We start from the raw sequence: 16,287 nt of genomic DNA on the forward strand, positions 1-16,287 counted from the left end.
TAGAGCAGTATATGAACATATATTAGGAAAATAATTACAGGCTAATATTTTACGTACATTATAACATTAATTGTATCTCTTACCTAATTTTTTTCCCATTTCATAAATTCTTCAGAGAACTTAGAAGATATGCACCCAATTTCATCTTCTCCCTCAAAAAAGTCCCACAAGGGCCCAAATTAAAACAAAACAAAACAAAAAAAAAACAATAAGATAAACAAACAAACCAAAACAAACACAAAACACATAAAAGATATGGAGTTCATTTAGTGTTGACCATCTCTTCCTGCACACAGGGTTGGCTGATATTTATATTCTTAATTTCAGGGAAGTGTTTTTCTCTTTCTTTTCTTGTGGTGTCTTTCCTTGTGCTGGTTTGTGACACATATTATGAATCTAGGTTGGGAAATGTTCTCTTCATTAAGTGTTTGATTCACTTTTTTATTCCCCCAATTTTTAATCAAACCAATTTTTAAAACATTCTAATAGTCTCTCTAAATCTCTCTCTCTTTTTCTCTCTCACTTTCTCTGTACCATGCTGGCCCAAATTCTCTTGGCTCTAAACCATGCACATAAGGACTGCTGCGCAGTCTCTGGCAGTGAAAGCAAATGCAGTCTTTCTCATTCCTCCTTAGTTTATTTTGTAACAGTACAAGAAACTGCCTCTTCCTTGGTGTTTCCCAGATCATATGGAGCAATTTCTGATGTTGCGGATGCAAACAGACAGAGACCCACAGCACAACCTCTGAAGTTCGGTCCCTCACAGGCATGGTATGTATACAGAGACCAGAATTATGAACAGTAAACCAACTAAAAGTCAACTAAAAGTCAACTAAAAGAGGGGAGATTTTTCACAACTCTATTTCCTTTTAGGCCTCTGTGAGTTCATCTTCATCTCATCTGTCTTCTCTCTGTCTCAGCTTGGTATTCTATTAGGACAGAGATGTACACCACCTAAGTCCTATCTTTTGGCTTCTGATGGGTTAGTGGGTGATAACTGAGAGATTATCTTTGTTTTGCTGTCTCTACCAACCACTCTCTTTCTGCATGTGTCTTTTTTTCCCCTCAGTGTGTGAAAAGAGACCCAGTTTGCAATGTGAGAAAGCCAGGGCTGAGTCCCCAGTTTCACAAGCAGCTATGCTATCCAATAGCAAAACACAGTGATGGCACTTTGCCTTTTTCCAGAAACTCTCTAGGTGAAGCACCATGAATTGAATATTCACGTGGCAATGGTTTGTGGGAAATGGGACCTCTCACATCTCTGTCTTTGATTTTCTTGTGAATCTATGCTAATTAAAATTTACTCTAATTAATGACTGTTTTGAAACTGTTTCCCCCTTTCTCTGTTTTCATTCTCAAGGTTGCTGTGTCTGACTTGAATGTTTTTGCTTTGTTTTGTAGGTTTAGGGATCCTGCTTTTTTTTTTCTTCTTTCTTTTATTTACAGGAAGAAATGCTTGGTTTTGTTTCGGCTCATAATTTCAGAGGTTTCAGCACATGGTCACCCGGCTTTGTTGCTTCTGAGCCCATTCATGGTAGAACATCATGGGGAGAGCCCCTGGTGGGACACAGCTCCTTACTTCCTGGCAGGCACGAGGCAGAAGTGGCAGTAGTGGGCTACAACACGACCCTCCAGCGCACACCCTACAGAACCCATTCTTATCAATTGGGTTTACGTCCTAAATTTTCCTTACCTTCTGGTCACTCATCAACCCAAGCCTTCAACACGTGAGCTTTAGAGAAACATTCTTTAATACTGTATGGAAACAATCTCTCTCCTTCCCTCCTTCCCTTCCTCCCTCCTTCCCTCTCTCATCTCTCCTTCTTTTTTTCTTGATTCTATACTTTTTAATAGAAAGTTTCAGTCTACTTACACTTAATTCCATAACTGAGAATATATACTATACACTTTTTTCTTACTTTGTTTCTTACTACTTTCTATAAAGTTTCTAGTTTGATAAATGCATTAGCAGCAGGACAATAGTAACTCATTGGCTTCTACTAGGTGATTTGCAGTTTTGATTTTTCCCACTACTGGTGATTTTTGTTTTGTTTATTGACAGAAATGGTATCTTGCTACCTTCTTTGCTACAAAGCCAATCTATTTTCATTTCTATTTAAGAGAAATTCATCAAACTTTTCCTTTACTATTTTTTTGTAATCTTGTGGCATCAAAATTTCTTATTGTCTTCATTGTTTGGTAATTTATTAGAATTATCATTAAACTAACCACACATTTGGAAATATAAACAGTATTTATATTTTTCATGCTCCAGATCTGAGTCATGTATTTCTTCAAGGAGCTTTTTTAATGGAGAATGGTATCTTACAAGCCAAGAGCTGAGTGTGAGTTATGCTCATATCAAATATATGCTGCATACAAGGCATCTCACCAAACAAAAAAGGAAGACATACAGATAAACTAACACAATACATCTTACCAGGATCATTTAATGACAATATCATGAGTCAGGCACTCATGTACTGTGTAGAATGAAAAGATTTTGAAACATTAATTTGGGAGTAGTTGAGGGAAGCCAGTACTTTCCTTAGCAAAGTGAGGAATGTGTCTTGGAACAGATCCAGCTTGGTTCCAGGAGCAATTCTTCCAGTAGGCTTGAATGTGAAATCTGCTTGGAAAGATCATAAAATTGGAAAATTGCAAGTCATTACTTGTATGGGGTAGAGATCCAGGTTGAGAAATAGAATACCAAAGAAACAAGCAATAATCAGAGAAAAAAATAAACTGCTTAAAGAAATAGGCCATAAGCATCCCATGGGAAAAAGAAGGTAACGAAACAAAACAAACTGAAGGAAGGAGAGGGGAAGGGAGAGTTAGAGAGAGAGACAGAGAGAAAGAGAGGAAGAGAGACAGAGACAGAGAGAAACAGAGGCAAAGACAGAGTCAGAAACAGAGACAGAGAGTATGAGTATAGAGGATATTTTCCTGTCCTAAAATAGGTCTGAGCTTGGGCACTTAGAGAATCTACTGAGTCAAGGTTCCATTGTGACCAAACCTTAGAAAATCAGGAAAAACTTTCAACTACTACAATCACTGTGACTGTGGGTACTGCGTGGGTCTACATGCCATTGGCACATGATGCCCGGTACTCCGAGGACTGTCATCTCCTCGGTTGTTTCTTCATCAAACCTTCTTCTAGCAGTCACGGATGCCTGAGATTCAAGTCTTTACATCCACCTCCTGCTTTAACCCACCTCTAACACAGCTGGTTGAAAGTCTCAGAATTTCCCATCATTTGGAAGACAACTTTCCGAACTGATGACACTAAACCTAGTTTGCTGGTGGCAATCGATGGTAATGACGATTTTATTTTTCTTCATTATAAAAGTAATTGTCTTGGGATTGGGAAAGAATGATCAGTTATTTCCTCATTAGTTATCGAATATTGAAGATGTATATTTGATTCTTGCACAATATTTCCTTTAAGTTTCCCAGATACTATGAAGAAAAGGTCATAGGCAACACAACTGAAGTTTGTTCTAACATCCCCAGATAGAGATGACAATTTTACTTTCTACATTTTTAACAGCTTGAAGTTCCCCTTCATTGTTTTACTGACACTATTTTAGTTAAAGAAATATTGTCAAATTAAACACCAGGAAAACAGAACTTAGAAATAAGGTGTATTCTTGTACAAAAATGTGAAAATGTAAATTCTATTTAGATTAAAAGTTACCTGACCTCCAAAGAGAAAACTTTCTCTAGATAATATTTTCTAAGCAAGAGTTAAATTCCAGCCTCTATGTATGAACAAAATTGGACTTTCAGATGCTATCATAGTGTTGATCACACAAGGTTACAGTGTTGAGGTCTCTGCAAGCACACCAAATCTCAAACCCTGGCCTTGAGGTCTTCCTGATTATGTTAAATTTATGAAATATGTGTTTGTTCGTCACATTTTACTTTCTTGAAACAACTTTATTTTTACCTTCTTCTTCCCTAAGTTCATTTTCCTAGAATCAGATATAATCAGAATTATGACTTTATATAACTTTTTTAAAAAGTACAACTGAGTAGTCTACTCTGCTTTTGTTATCACACTAGAATGTTCCTAAGATTTGTGGTGTGACCTACAGTAAATTTTGGATTGGTAGCTTGGAATTTAATTCAGCAATTTCCTGAATATTAATTTAGCTCAAAGGGTTTGTTTTAATCTCACATAAATAGAAAGTAAAACAAAAATTGTAAGCAAAATTACTAAATGATATCAGAATAAGTCATAAGATACAAAATCATACAAAATATAAGAACTGAACTCCAATTTTGGAAGTTATATACATAAGTCATTTAAATGTTTTTCACTGCATAAAAATTCATATAATAAAATTGACTCAGAGGCTCAATATATGATATTATAGAACACCTGGGCAATGCTACTGTAGCCCAATGATGCCTCTGCCTTTTTTGCGCTCCTGTTGAATGATGATTGGAAACCATCATTCTTTAGGATCTCTAGATTATTTAGACAATAGATTCTTGGTCAAGTCCTGTCTTATATACAAACAAAATATAAGCCAATATATAAAGGCACTCTGCTGTATGGAAGCTCTGAGGTTCTCAAGCCTTGCCACTTAATGATCCTAAAGAGAAAGCTTCTTTAAGATAGTTTGGAACCTTTAGTTTGATTCACTGTCAACTGGTCTAAGAATGAGGTAACCCAGATACCATATTAGCCATATGATATAGGATAACTATACTAAAATCTATAGATGTAAAGAAGCTAAACAACAAGGAGGACCATAGGGAAGATACTTAAATCTCATTAAGAATGGCAAAGAGGATAGACACTGGAAGAGGTGGAAGAGAGGGAACAGGACGGGAGCCTAAAATATAGGGAGGTCCTCTGAAAGGCTCTACCCAACAGGGGATCCATCTAAGCCAATGCAGAGAGTCTCAGCCAAACTTTGGGGAGAGAACAGGGAGTCTTATGGAAGAAGTGAGGATAGAAGGACACAGAGGGGACAGGAGATATATAAGGAGACCAACAAAGCCAAAAAATCTGGGCCCAAGGGGTTCTTCAGAGACTGATGCACCAAACAAGGACCATGCATGGAAAGAACCTTGACCCTTGCTCAGATGTAGCCAATAGACAACTCAGTCTCCATGTGGGTCTGCTAGTAAGGGAAGCAGAGTATGTCTCTGACATAAACTCAGTTGCCTGCTCTTTGATCACTCCCCCCTGGCAATGCAGCCTTGCCAAGCCACAGAAGAAAAGGATCCAGGTAGTCTTGATGAGACTTCATAAACTAGGGTCAGATGGCAGGGGAGGAGAACCCTACCTTTCAGTGTACTAGGGGAAGGGGATAAAAGGGGGAAGAGGGATAGAGGGTGAACCCAGGAGGAAATTAGGGAGGGGGCCTCTATTGGGATATAAAATGGATAAATTGTTAAAAAAGAAAAGAAAGAAAAAGAAAAAAAGTATCTGTCTGCCATCTTTTTCTCCTATTCTGTTTTATTCCTTTAAGAGGCAGTGTATGGCAGCACTGGAATGGCTGAGACAACAGGACACCCTGGGCTATATAGGAAGACATTGTATCAAAACCAGAAGACACTGTAGACCTTTGCCCAGTAATTCTATTTCTTGATGTGTAGAGCATGCAATGTGGACACATAAGCCAAGCATGTCACCGACAGCAATTTATTCCCAGTTGCTCTATTTTCCCTCTGGCTAGTTTATCCTATTTGTGGCCACCCCTCATGGCCAGTCTATATCTTCTCCTCACTGCATTCCTAGATTCGTCCATTTTTTTTTCACTCATTCTGCTAGGGTCTAAATGTGTTCTTCAAAACTCATGTTTGTCATTTTAACAGTATCAAGAGGGAGGACCTTTAGGAGGTGCTCAGGGCATGAGACACTGTTCCAACAATGGACTCAATGTCCATCTGGGAGAACTAGGCTCCTAATACAAAGGAAGAGTTTAGGCCCATTTTCTTTCTGTGTGTTCTCTCAGGACATGCTTTTCTGCTCAGTGAGCCCATGGCACAGAGGCCTTCGCCATGTGGTCCGACTTCACAGCTGAGCTGGATGAACTTCTATTATTTACAACTTACCTCGTCTGTAGCATTCTGTTGTAACAACATTGAACAGACTGGCACAACCCTGACCTCAGTTCTGTAATACACTTCATTCAAAAGTAATCGTTTCGTGAGCCTGAAAGGGGTTCAATAAACAACAGGATGGGCTGTGATCAATTGTAGAATGTCTAAACACCTAATACTATGAGAAAATGCTTGCAGAAGACAATGATAGAATGTTAAAAATTTTCTTTGATTATTTATTTTGTGAGTGTTGGAGACCAAGTCCAGAGCCTTGGTTATGGTAGCTAGGCAGTGTGCCACTGGGCAGTAGTCACAGCCCAATAATTTCTTCCCTGCCCAGCTTTATTTACTTGGTGTATTTACTGGGCCTTCATTACCTATTTGTTCTTTCTATCTATCTCAGCTGTTACTGAACTGCTGTCAATCCCAAGAGAAACTGATCTAATATGGCCCACTGGCCTTGTTAGAGCCTAATAGTCTTTGTTATTTTGAACATCACGTAGATGCTAGATTCCTAAGTCATTGACTAATAAGTAATGCCTGGGACCAAATACTCAGAAATCAAGTTGGAATTGTGGAAAAAAATCTTAAACCTGTTGGAAGTTTTAGCTTCTTCACAGTTATGCAGATCTGTCAACAAAAAATTAAATCAGCATATTTTAGAATTTTAAAACTAAGGATTTCTTCCTTTTATGATGCAATCATTTAGTACCCTGGAGGCTCTCTAATGGGAGCTGGATTTAGGCTAATCTGACCTCTATAATTATATGGAACCGTTTAGAAAAGTCTGTGAGTACAGTAGCAGCTGAGAGGATCTCACTGCTTTTTCTGCTTATTCCAAAGTCCCTCCTGTGTAAAATTACTTACTCGGTTCTAGTGTTCTGTCCTGAGCATCTATGGGATTTGGGAGTTTTGACATACAGCTAAAGGAAAAGGAAAGTGATCAATTTTCAGAGGCGGTCAAAAGCTGGAAATTCCAGAGACATCGTTGGTGCGGGGTGACGACTTTTCTAATTGCTGCTCATTCCGGGATCACACGACGTGACAAGTCCAAAACCTCAGAGCGGAAATTTCTGCCATCCTTCGGGACCGTTTGTAATGCTCTAAGTCATCCGTGGTATCTTCTTAGCTTCCATTTTGGTTTCAGAATTTTCACTCAACAGTGACCGAATATCACGGGCAAATGGTGAGGTGCCTCAAGTAAAGTAGTCCAAGGACGGGTTCCCAGGCTCTGCTGGTACCCGAGGCTTCCCCTTGATCCAGGCATTACATCTCCTGCCTGTGCAAAGCTGCCCCAGCGGAAGCAGAAGCTGTTTAGTGATGCCATCTATAACGAGCAACATAACGCGAACCATTTAGAATGCACATCTAGTTTTCGGTGTGTCAAATCTAGAACTTCTCACCATAACATGGCAATAAATCAGAAGGAATAAAATCAGTGAAAAAACAAATGTCAGGGAGAAAACATTGAAAAAGTTTCTGAAGTTATGTTGAGACATTTTTTCTTGGTCGGTTATAAACAGACTACTCTGTGTCTTGAAAGTCAAGCAGCTCTGGGGTGATGGCACACTCCTATTTGCTGTTTGTGTCTAGTGTAGGTGACCCTGTATTTTGCTTTCTACCTTTAATTATCATAAAACAGATTTTTTAAAAAGATTCCCAACTCTAGCTTCCTTCTTTCAGAGCCAATATAGGATATACTCCTGTTTTTGAGCATGGGCACGAAGAGGACATGGTTTTGTAGAAAAAAAATCTCAGAAATACTTTCAAAGACACAGCCATGAAGTTCTGGAGCAGAAAGGGTATATGGAGAAGACGATGAAGCTTTGCCTCTACTCATGCCCTCGTTTCATCTTGCCCTTGTCTTTTGGAACAAGATGCAACATCAAGCCTTTAGCCAACTCTAGGAAATTCCTAAGGCCCACCAACTTCTAGGGCTATCAGGAACAGGGATGAACTTTAATAGAACAAGGTGGTAGAATGCTGATGTAAGGGTGTGGTCACCAGGATCCAGGGGGTTAAGTCCTGAGCTGTGTGACATTTCCCAGTGGCCAGCACTGTATGATGCTGTGACTCCCGGAGTTGAGCAGAAAACTCCTGTCTCAGAATGGGGCTGCCGAGAATGAAGTTGAACTCATGGATTGCTTCACCCTTCAGTGACCCAGAGCCCTAAGCTACGAAATGATAGTAAAGATCACCAGCCTTTACTGATTACACAGAAGGGATCAAACCTCAGTCAGTGTGACATGATGAATGAGTACTGAGATTTGAGCCTAGACAGCCAAAGTCAGAAATCTTGACCTACATCACTCAGCCTCTGGCAGATAAGATACTGTTTTCCTCCTATTAAATTTTCTCACTGAAATATTATCCATAGCTATATTTACATTAGGTAGGATACGATGGAATGATTCAAGCAGGAAGCAGGAGCTATCTACACAGTGCAGTGATCCAGGCTCCAGGACCATTCCCAGAATTGGTCCCTCTCTGACATAGATCCAGAAAGTCTTCCTGCTTGGATCTGGGGTGCAGTCCTCATGAGCAAAACTGTGTTATAGATTACACCGTCCTAGTGAGGTGAATCAACAATAAGGTTTAAGTATTCGCAGCTTAGCTGGGATCTAGGCTCAGTCTTCCGTAGGCTACAATGTAATGTGAGCTACGACATGAACAAGAATCATAGTTAACTAGAGGCCCTACTGAGACCAGAGGACACACTTGCAGGGTGACCTGACCATGTGACTATTGTCAGAAAGCTCAGCTCCTCCATGCGATCTCTGTAGATCACTGTTTGAGGATTTTTCAAAAGAAAGCAACTGGCCTCTTCCAAAGCAAGAGATCCCAGAGAGAGAAGGCCAGAGTGTTTCCACTGCCTTGTTCTACCAATTACACCACCATGTCCAGGGAGGGGTGGGAAATTGTACCCGGGGGTATGCTGAATCTGAGGACTAATCTTAGAAGCTGGCTGCCGTCACTTCTGTCTTGTACCTTTGATCAGTTAGGACAGGAAGTTAGCCCATATGGCCACATACTTTTGTCTTTAGAAATTGCTATGATATCTTAGGGCACATACAGTATTCTGAGTCAGCCTTTTCCTCATATGGGAGATGTTATAATCAACACAGTTGGCCACTTCTTACCTGCCACCAACAGTCTTCTTCTTACCAGGCTAGGCAGCTTCAAGAAGGAGAGGACCAGGGGCTGGTAAAGTGATCATGAAGAGTATCCCAACGGGAGCTAAGTACACAATATCAGGAGAAAAGGAATGACATGCTATGACTGCCTCTTATCACAGGAGGCTAGTTTCAGGCTAGAAAATGAGAGGAAACAGTGGCATGGTGGCCAAGCAGAGCCCAGCCAGAAAGGATGTTACACACCGCATCACAGGGTGATATGTTTGATGCAACAGAACCACAGGCTCCTCAGGGATTGCTGCAACTGCGTCCCTGAAATGTCCCTCTGGCTGTGTGAGGAGATGGCTTCAGGAGGTGAAAGCAAGAGGCCCACTTAGCCTCTTAGGCCTGCCATTGTTTAAGAGGCCAAGGTCATTCCAGCAGGAGCAGAGTTGCCATCACAGAAAGAATGAGAGGAAACAGCTAAGTAACCAAGAGAGGGACTAGGAAAATATGGTGATTCGATGAATCAGCACAGAAAAGGAAAACTTACCAGCTGAGTGCATGCGGTGAAAATCTCAAAATTTGTTTTCCTCAACTAGAAAGGACATATCAGTGTTCTTACAAATATTAAAGTCCGTCTGTGCGAAGTTCATACAACATTTTTTTCAGCATGGCAAGGATAGTACAGCAGTTTAAGCCCTGGCATCCACATTGGTAACTATTTATAGATCAGCAGAGGCAAAGATAGGCAGATGCAGGACAATGACTGCAAATAGATAACAGAGATGGAACAGTGAATCCAAATTAACAGAAAAGCCGCTGTACATGTGGCATGCACATATTAAGAAAATATGGTACAAATAAGGGGTTAGCATTGAAATTATAGTTTAGTTTTAAAATATTGGTGTAATTCCTTAACTACCCAGAAGGGATTTTTTTTCCCCAGAGAAATACCACTATGCTTCACTGAGCCAAAACTCAAAAGATTCAGATCTAGTAAAACATATATAGAAAATTAGAATGAAAATATTAAAAATGATATTAGCTTTATAGAGTATCCACAGAGGCTGGAAGCACTAACGGATAGGCCTACCACTATCAAGAGTGTATTCATTCTATGAAAAGAAATCTGTTTCTATATTTTATAGAAACACATAAATAGACACAGGGTATCTATTGCATGCAATGAACACACATATGTTTTAAACACATAACATAAAAGAGTAATGAATCTAAAAAAATAAGATATTGCTAGGTTCCGTGTTTCTCCGAGAGACATCCCTTCTCCAGGGTCAGCTATTTGTGCATGTTCATCTATATGCATATCTGCTGGCATGTGCACTTGCATGTGTGTCTGTCAATGTGAAGATCAGGGGTCAATATCCTGTGCTCTCCTGAGTCACTCTCCCTCCTATTTTTTGAGGCAGGGTCTCTCACTACAGCTTATCAACGATCTAGACTTCTTGGCCTGTGATGCCCCAGGCCCACCTGTCTCTGCCTTTGTAGCTCTGAGTCTGTAAGCTCTTGCTACCATACTCAGTTCATTGTGTGGCTTCTGGGTCCTGGGCAAGTACTTCATCTACCGAGCTGTGTTCTCAAATCCTCAGTATACTGGCGGTAAAGTTGGGTAAGGAAGGTACTTCTTTATTGCTTTTAATTGTTCAGACAATGCTTCGTGTTACTGTTAAAGCTGTAACCTCTTGAATTTTAGGGCTTCGCACATTCTATACGCCTCTTCTGAGCTACCCTCAGAATCTCTGTGATGCATTTTAAAATTCCATTCTCCCTGATTGTTTCTGTTTTTCTCTGATAAATGTTTGCACATATAAGATCAAAACTGTGCCTGTGGCTGTTTCAAGTCTTACCTCCACATGCCAAAAGCCTCTTTGATGGGTTCTGTCTCTTCTACATTTACCAAGTTGATGGCACCTTGCCTTCTTTCTCTCCTCTTCCCTGGCCCCTCCATCTGACCACAAACTCTCTGCAAGGAGCAGTATACCCATAGCTCTTTGTGATGAAGGACACTGGCCTGGATCATTTGCAGAAAGCAGAAATGTGAAGGTGCTAGAGGGAAGAATGCCTGGGAACACCTCTGTTGTTGACAAATTGCTGTATTGCCTATTTCAGAGATAGTCCCTAGGCTATCACTGCTCCGGGTCCTCTAGCTTTAAGAATTTGTAGTACAAAGTCCTGGAGGACTCCAAGAAGCTCTACCAGCTCTAATGGACTGAGGAGGACTGCTAGTCCTTGCTGACCAGAGTCTATAATCTTGTTTTCTCAATATCTTTCTCCCCAACCCCATGTTTAGTATGAGTCACTGAGAGTATAAATGTAACCAGATGCTAAGCGAATAAGAACATGGCTTATTATATTATAATGAACTCCAAAACCTGGAGAGGCGTATGCTGAACTCTTCCAGTTCTCTGCCACTGCTCACCTCTAAGGAAGCCAGTCAGTGGTCTTACTTCCTCTGATGATTTCATTTCCAATCCCAGTTGCCTCTTAGGAGCTTGGAAGAATCTTTGGATGTAAGGCCCCATCGCTTTCCTGAAGCACTTTTCTAACTGCCTTTTTAAGTTGGGTAACAGTGGTGTGCTTCCTAGGGACCATCCCTGATGATGTGTGGTATCCTGCTGTGATTACTAATACCGGCCCTTTGGATTTCAAAGGTGTTTTTAGTTTGTACTAAGATATTTTGTTTTGTGTGAATACTTTCTTTATTTATAAGGCACCCCTCTGATCAGATATCAAACAATATTGGCAAAGGCAAGAAGGAGATCCCTGCGTTCTCCATTCAGGCATAATAAACAACAGGCTGTACCTTAAGCTTTTTTCAGTCATTGCTGAGGGATTGATACTACTCTTGTTTGTGGACCATCCCAACTTCTTTTAAAATTAAGTTATATAAAGCTCATGAGCAACTGTCTTGCACAATTTAAATATTATGGATAGGACAGAAATTCTTATTTTCTTTTCTCAGAAAAAAATTAATTCTCAAATTTCTATTTGTGTAAATCATTTCTTTTTTCTTTTTTTTACGATTTATTTATTATATATCCTGATTGAAGCCCCCTCCAACTCTTCTCAGTCCCACCTTATCTCCCTCTTCTCCCTTATCCCCTAAACCTAGTCCACTAAAAGGGGGAGTTCTCCTCCTATGCCATCTGCCTATAGCTTATCAAGTCTCATTAGGACTGCCTGGACCCTCTTCATCTGTGGCCTGGCAAGGCCACATCACCAGGGACAAGTGATCAAAGAACAGACAACTGAGTTCATGACAGAGGCAGCCTCTGCTCCACTTACTCAGAACCCACATGGAGACTGAACTGCCAATTGGCTACATCTGAGCAGGGAGTCTAGGTTTTCTCCATGCATGGTCCTTGGTTGGTGCATCAGTATCTGCAGGACCCCCTCGGCTCAGGTTTTTAGCTTTGTTGGTCTCCTTGTGGATCTCCTGTCCCCTCTGTGTCCTTCTATTTCTGCTTCTTCCATAAGACTCCTTCCACTCTGCCCAAAGTTTGGCTGTGAGTCTCTGATCTGCTTTGATCCCCTGTTGGGTAGAGCCTTTCAGAGGACCCTTTGTAGTAGATTCCCATCATGTTCCCTCTCTTCCACTGTTTCTGGTGCACCCTGTAGAGGGCTAATATCCAAAATATATAAAGAACTCAAGAAACTAGACAGCAACAAACCAAAGAGTCCAATTAAAAATGGTGTACAGAGCTAAGCAGAGAATTCTCAACAGAGGAATATTGAATGACAGAGAAACACTTGAAGAAATGCTCAACATCCTTAGTCATCAGGGAAATGCAAATCAAAACAACTCTGAGATTCCATGTTAATGGCTAAGATAAAAACTCAAGGGACAACACATGCTGGATAGGATGTGGAGAAAGGGGAACCATCCTCCATTGCTGGTGGGAGTGCAAACTTGTACAAACACTTCGCAAATCAATCTGATGCTTTCTCAAAAAATTGGGAATAGCACTACCTCAAGATCCAGCTATACCACTCTTGGGCATATACCCAAAAGATGCCCCAACATTCAACAAGGATATTTGCTATGTTCATAGCAGCTTTATTTGTAAAAGCCAGAATCTGGAAATAACCCAGATGTCCCTCAACTGAGGAATGGATACAGAAATTGTGGTACATTTACACAATGGAATGCTACTCAGCTATTAAAAACAAGGAAATCATGAAATTTGCAGGCGAATGGATAGAAGTAGAAAAGATCATCCTGAGTGAGGTAATCCAGAAACAGAAATACAGGCATGGTATACATTCACTTATAAGTGGATATTAGCCATATAATATAGGATAGCCATACTAAAATCTACAGATGTAAAAAAAGGTAAACAAGAAGGACCCAAGGGAGGATGCTTAAATCTCATTCAGAATGTCTAAATCATTTCAGAGAGAGAGGAGGAAGAGAGAGAGAGAATGGCATACAAGTGCTTTTATACTCCTATAATTAAAGTATATATTCACCATTCTCTCAAAATCTCTTTCTCTATCTCACTCATGTATATATACACACACACACACATACACCTGCCACTCTGCACACAGGACATTTATGACTTTGTCCCTCATACAGCCACAGATTCATGTCCTTTTAAATATCTTCTTCCCAGCCCTGGCTTTGTACTGTGAGGACCTGGAGAAGGAGAAGCCTGGATCAGCCTCAAGGCAAATACCAAATACCCAAATGTCAAGTGCAATGGTGTTTCTCCACCCTGCTGAGGCCTGTGGTTGGCTGCTGCTGGCACCACCTTCTTTTCCCCAGAGTAGTAATTTTCTCCAGATTCCTCGGGATCCCATTACAATTGAGCTACTGCCACCCCATTTAAGATGCTCATAGATCTCAGTCAAGACAGACTGCTTGAGTTCCAGTCTCACCACTTGTCTTTGAACACTGTCTACTTGTCTCAGTTTTGTTTTTTTTTTTTTTTTTCCTACCTTAGTTGTGGATAAAGAACATCTGTCCCTCACGGTGGTGGGGTTGTATGGAAAATGCATCTTTAAAGCAATAGAAGTGGGCCTCATATAAGTAAGGGCTTTACTTTGTGAGAAGCATTAGCTAAAGTTGTTTTTCTGGGAGTGACTGATCCCTGCACATAAAGGAAGATGTAGTGGGAGAGTTACTGGGTCTGAGCCATCCAGCCCAGGCCTGGTAGTCCTTACCGCTTTCTGCCATAAAGGAAACACTTGCTTTGGATCATTGTGTTTTATTTTGTGCACAGAAGATATAGGCAGGATACAGAGGGAGTGGACACTAGAATGCTGCTGGAAGCTGCCATCATATACAGAAAATAGGAAGAGAAAATCGGGATGTGGTTGTGTGGCGTGAGGACATACATGAGGTAGAGGAAGGGGAAACGCTGTAAGAAATACCAGCTAACAAAACCTTTCTTTCAAATTCAGGGATTGGCATTACGCAGGAGGAGAGGGAAACACCATTTTCTAATTTCTTGCTGTGGGCCAGGCTTGGCCTAGACAAGGTAAGTTCTCATATACAGCATTTAACCCTCAGCAAGCATCTGAGGTCACTGTTGCCAGGATTCTTTTTGTTGTTTTTTTTCCTTTGTTTCTTTGTTGCTTATATTTCTCTTGTTTTAACAAAAAAATGAACTTACTTGTGGACTGTCCTAAGATTCTATTGCACTTCTCTTTTTGAATCTCCTGTCCCTAGATTTGCCTTGAAACCCTTTGCTGAAAATGGACGGGGTGTGGAGTGCACAGGACATAGGAAAATGGAGCCCTCAATCCACGATTCTCTGGCAACAGCGGGGAGGACATAAGCTGTGTCACTGTGGTTAGTGAGTGCTGTATTGAGTCACTGGGAGGGCAGAAATGTGTGCAGTTTCTAGTGGAAAAGCCACACACATGAAGGGTTAAAAGACACGTGAGGAAAGCTGGTCGAAGGAAAAGAGAGGACATACGCTATGCTCAGAAGTCAACAGTGCTTTCAAAAAGTGGGAAGCTTCTTATAGCCACTCCAAAGGGTGTGCCAGAAGGTAAAAGGGTCAAGCCTGGAAGAAGAAACTGCAAAATGGCAGCCATGGGTTTAGCTTGGGACTAGTTACCTGCTGACTTTTCCCTTCTGAAGTACAGTTCAAACTCTGCATTTTCGTAGTACGAGCTGCACGTCTGGATGATGCTGTTGGCATAGCTACGTGGACAGAAGTTAAATTCAGCTCATCAGTAACATCCCCTTCCCACACTGACGGCACACTTCACCCCTGTGTGATAGGGGTTTTCCAAAAGACCCTTTTCTTCTGCAGGATGGTGTTCCCTTGCAGCTGGGAAGAAACTGTTTTCCTGGGCTGCTGGGGGAATGAATGTGGATATGCTTATAGCTCAATAACGTTGACAACAGTAACAGTTCCTGCATTTCCTCACACATTCGCTTACAGCTTTTCCCCTCTTGATATTACAAAGAGGAAATCTTTACCAGTCTCTGACATTGGGAACACTTCTTAATACGTCTACCCTGGCTTTCTTTGCTCTTTCTCTTAAAATTCCACACAGTCAGTCAGCACTCAGTGTTCACATTGCTGGGAATTATTAGGAGAACAAAAGTTCCCAGGACAAAGTCCCATGCTCTGTGCAAACAAAACTTTGTTTCCATTGTTATCCTTTTAACCATGAGCAATTAAACTGGAAACACAATTGTGAGTTTTCTTTGTGATGACTTTGCATGTCCAGTGACATGGACCTCGTTTTCTCTGGGGTCAGCAGAACCCTTACTGGCATGTACACATATCTTTGTTGCCTCCACTGTTCTGTTATGATTAATTCATTTATTAACTTGATAAACTGCAAAGTTTGATTGCACAAGGCCTGAGTGGCTCTCAGCCCTGAATGAACATGCTCATTGCAAATGGAACTCTAAATGACCTTTGCTGGTTGAGTGACCCTTATCAGCTGCTTTTCTTATGAGGTATTTCTGAGAACTATTGCTGCTGTGTGGGTAAGAAAAGGGTTAAGAAAAAGAAAAAAAAAATCAGTCACCCAAAGATGGCCTGCAGAGATCTTGAACCTATTGCCATAGAATAATTGGGGGGGGGCACATTAAACAGACATAAAAATAGAATGAAGAAGAAACTAT

At 40.8% G+C, this 16,287-nt stretch overlaps 1 long non-coding RNA gene across 1 annotated transcript; it reads left to right on the forward strand.

Annotated features, from left to right (window-relative positions):
- Positions 1-455: 455 nt before the first annotated feature.
- On the forward strand, positions 456-16,016 carry LOC132649260 (uncharacterized). Its single transcript, XR_009587698.1, has 3 exons — positions 456-771; positions 14,601-14,677; positions 14,869-16,016. It is a non-coding gene; the product is annotated as an uncharacterized LOC132649260 (long non-coding RNA).
- Positions 16,017-16,287: the final 271 nt, after the last annotated feature.

This window comes from Meriones unguiculatus, chromosome 19 (assembly GCF_030254825.1).
Source record: "Meriones unguiculatus strain TT.TT164.6M chromosome 19, Bangor_MerUng_6.1, whole genome shotgun sequence".
Lineage (NCBI taxonomy): Eukaryota > Metazoa > Chordata > Mammalia > Rodentia > Muridae > Meriones > Meriones unguiculatus.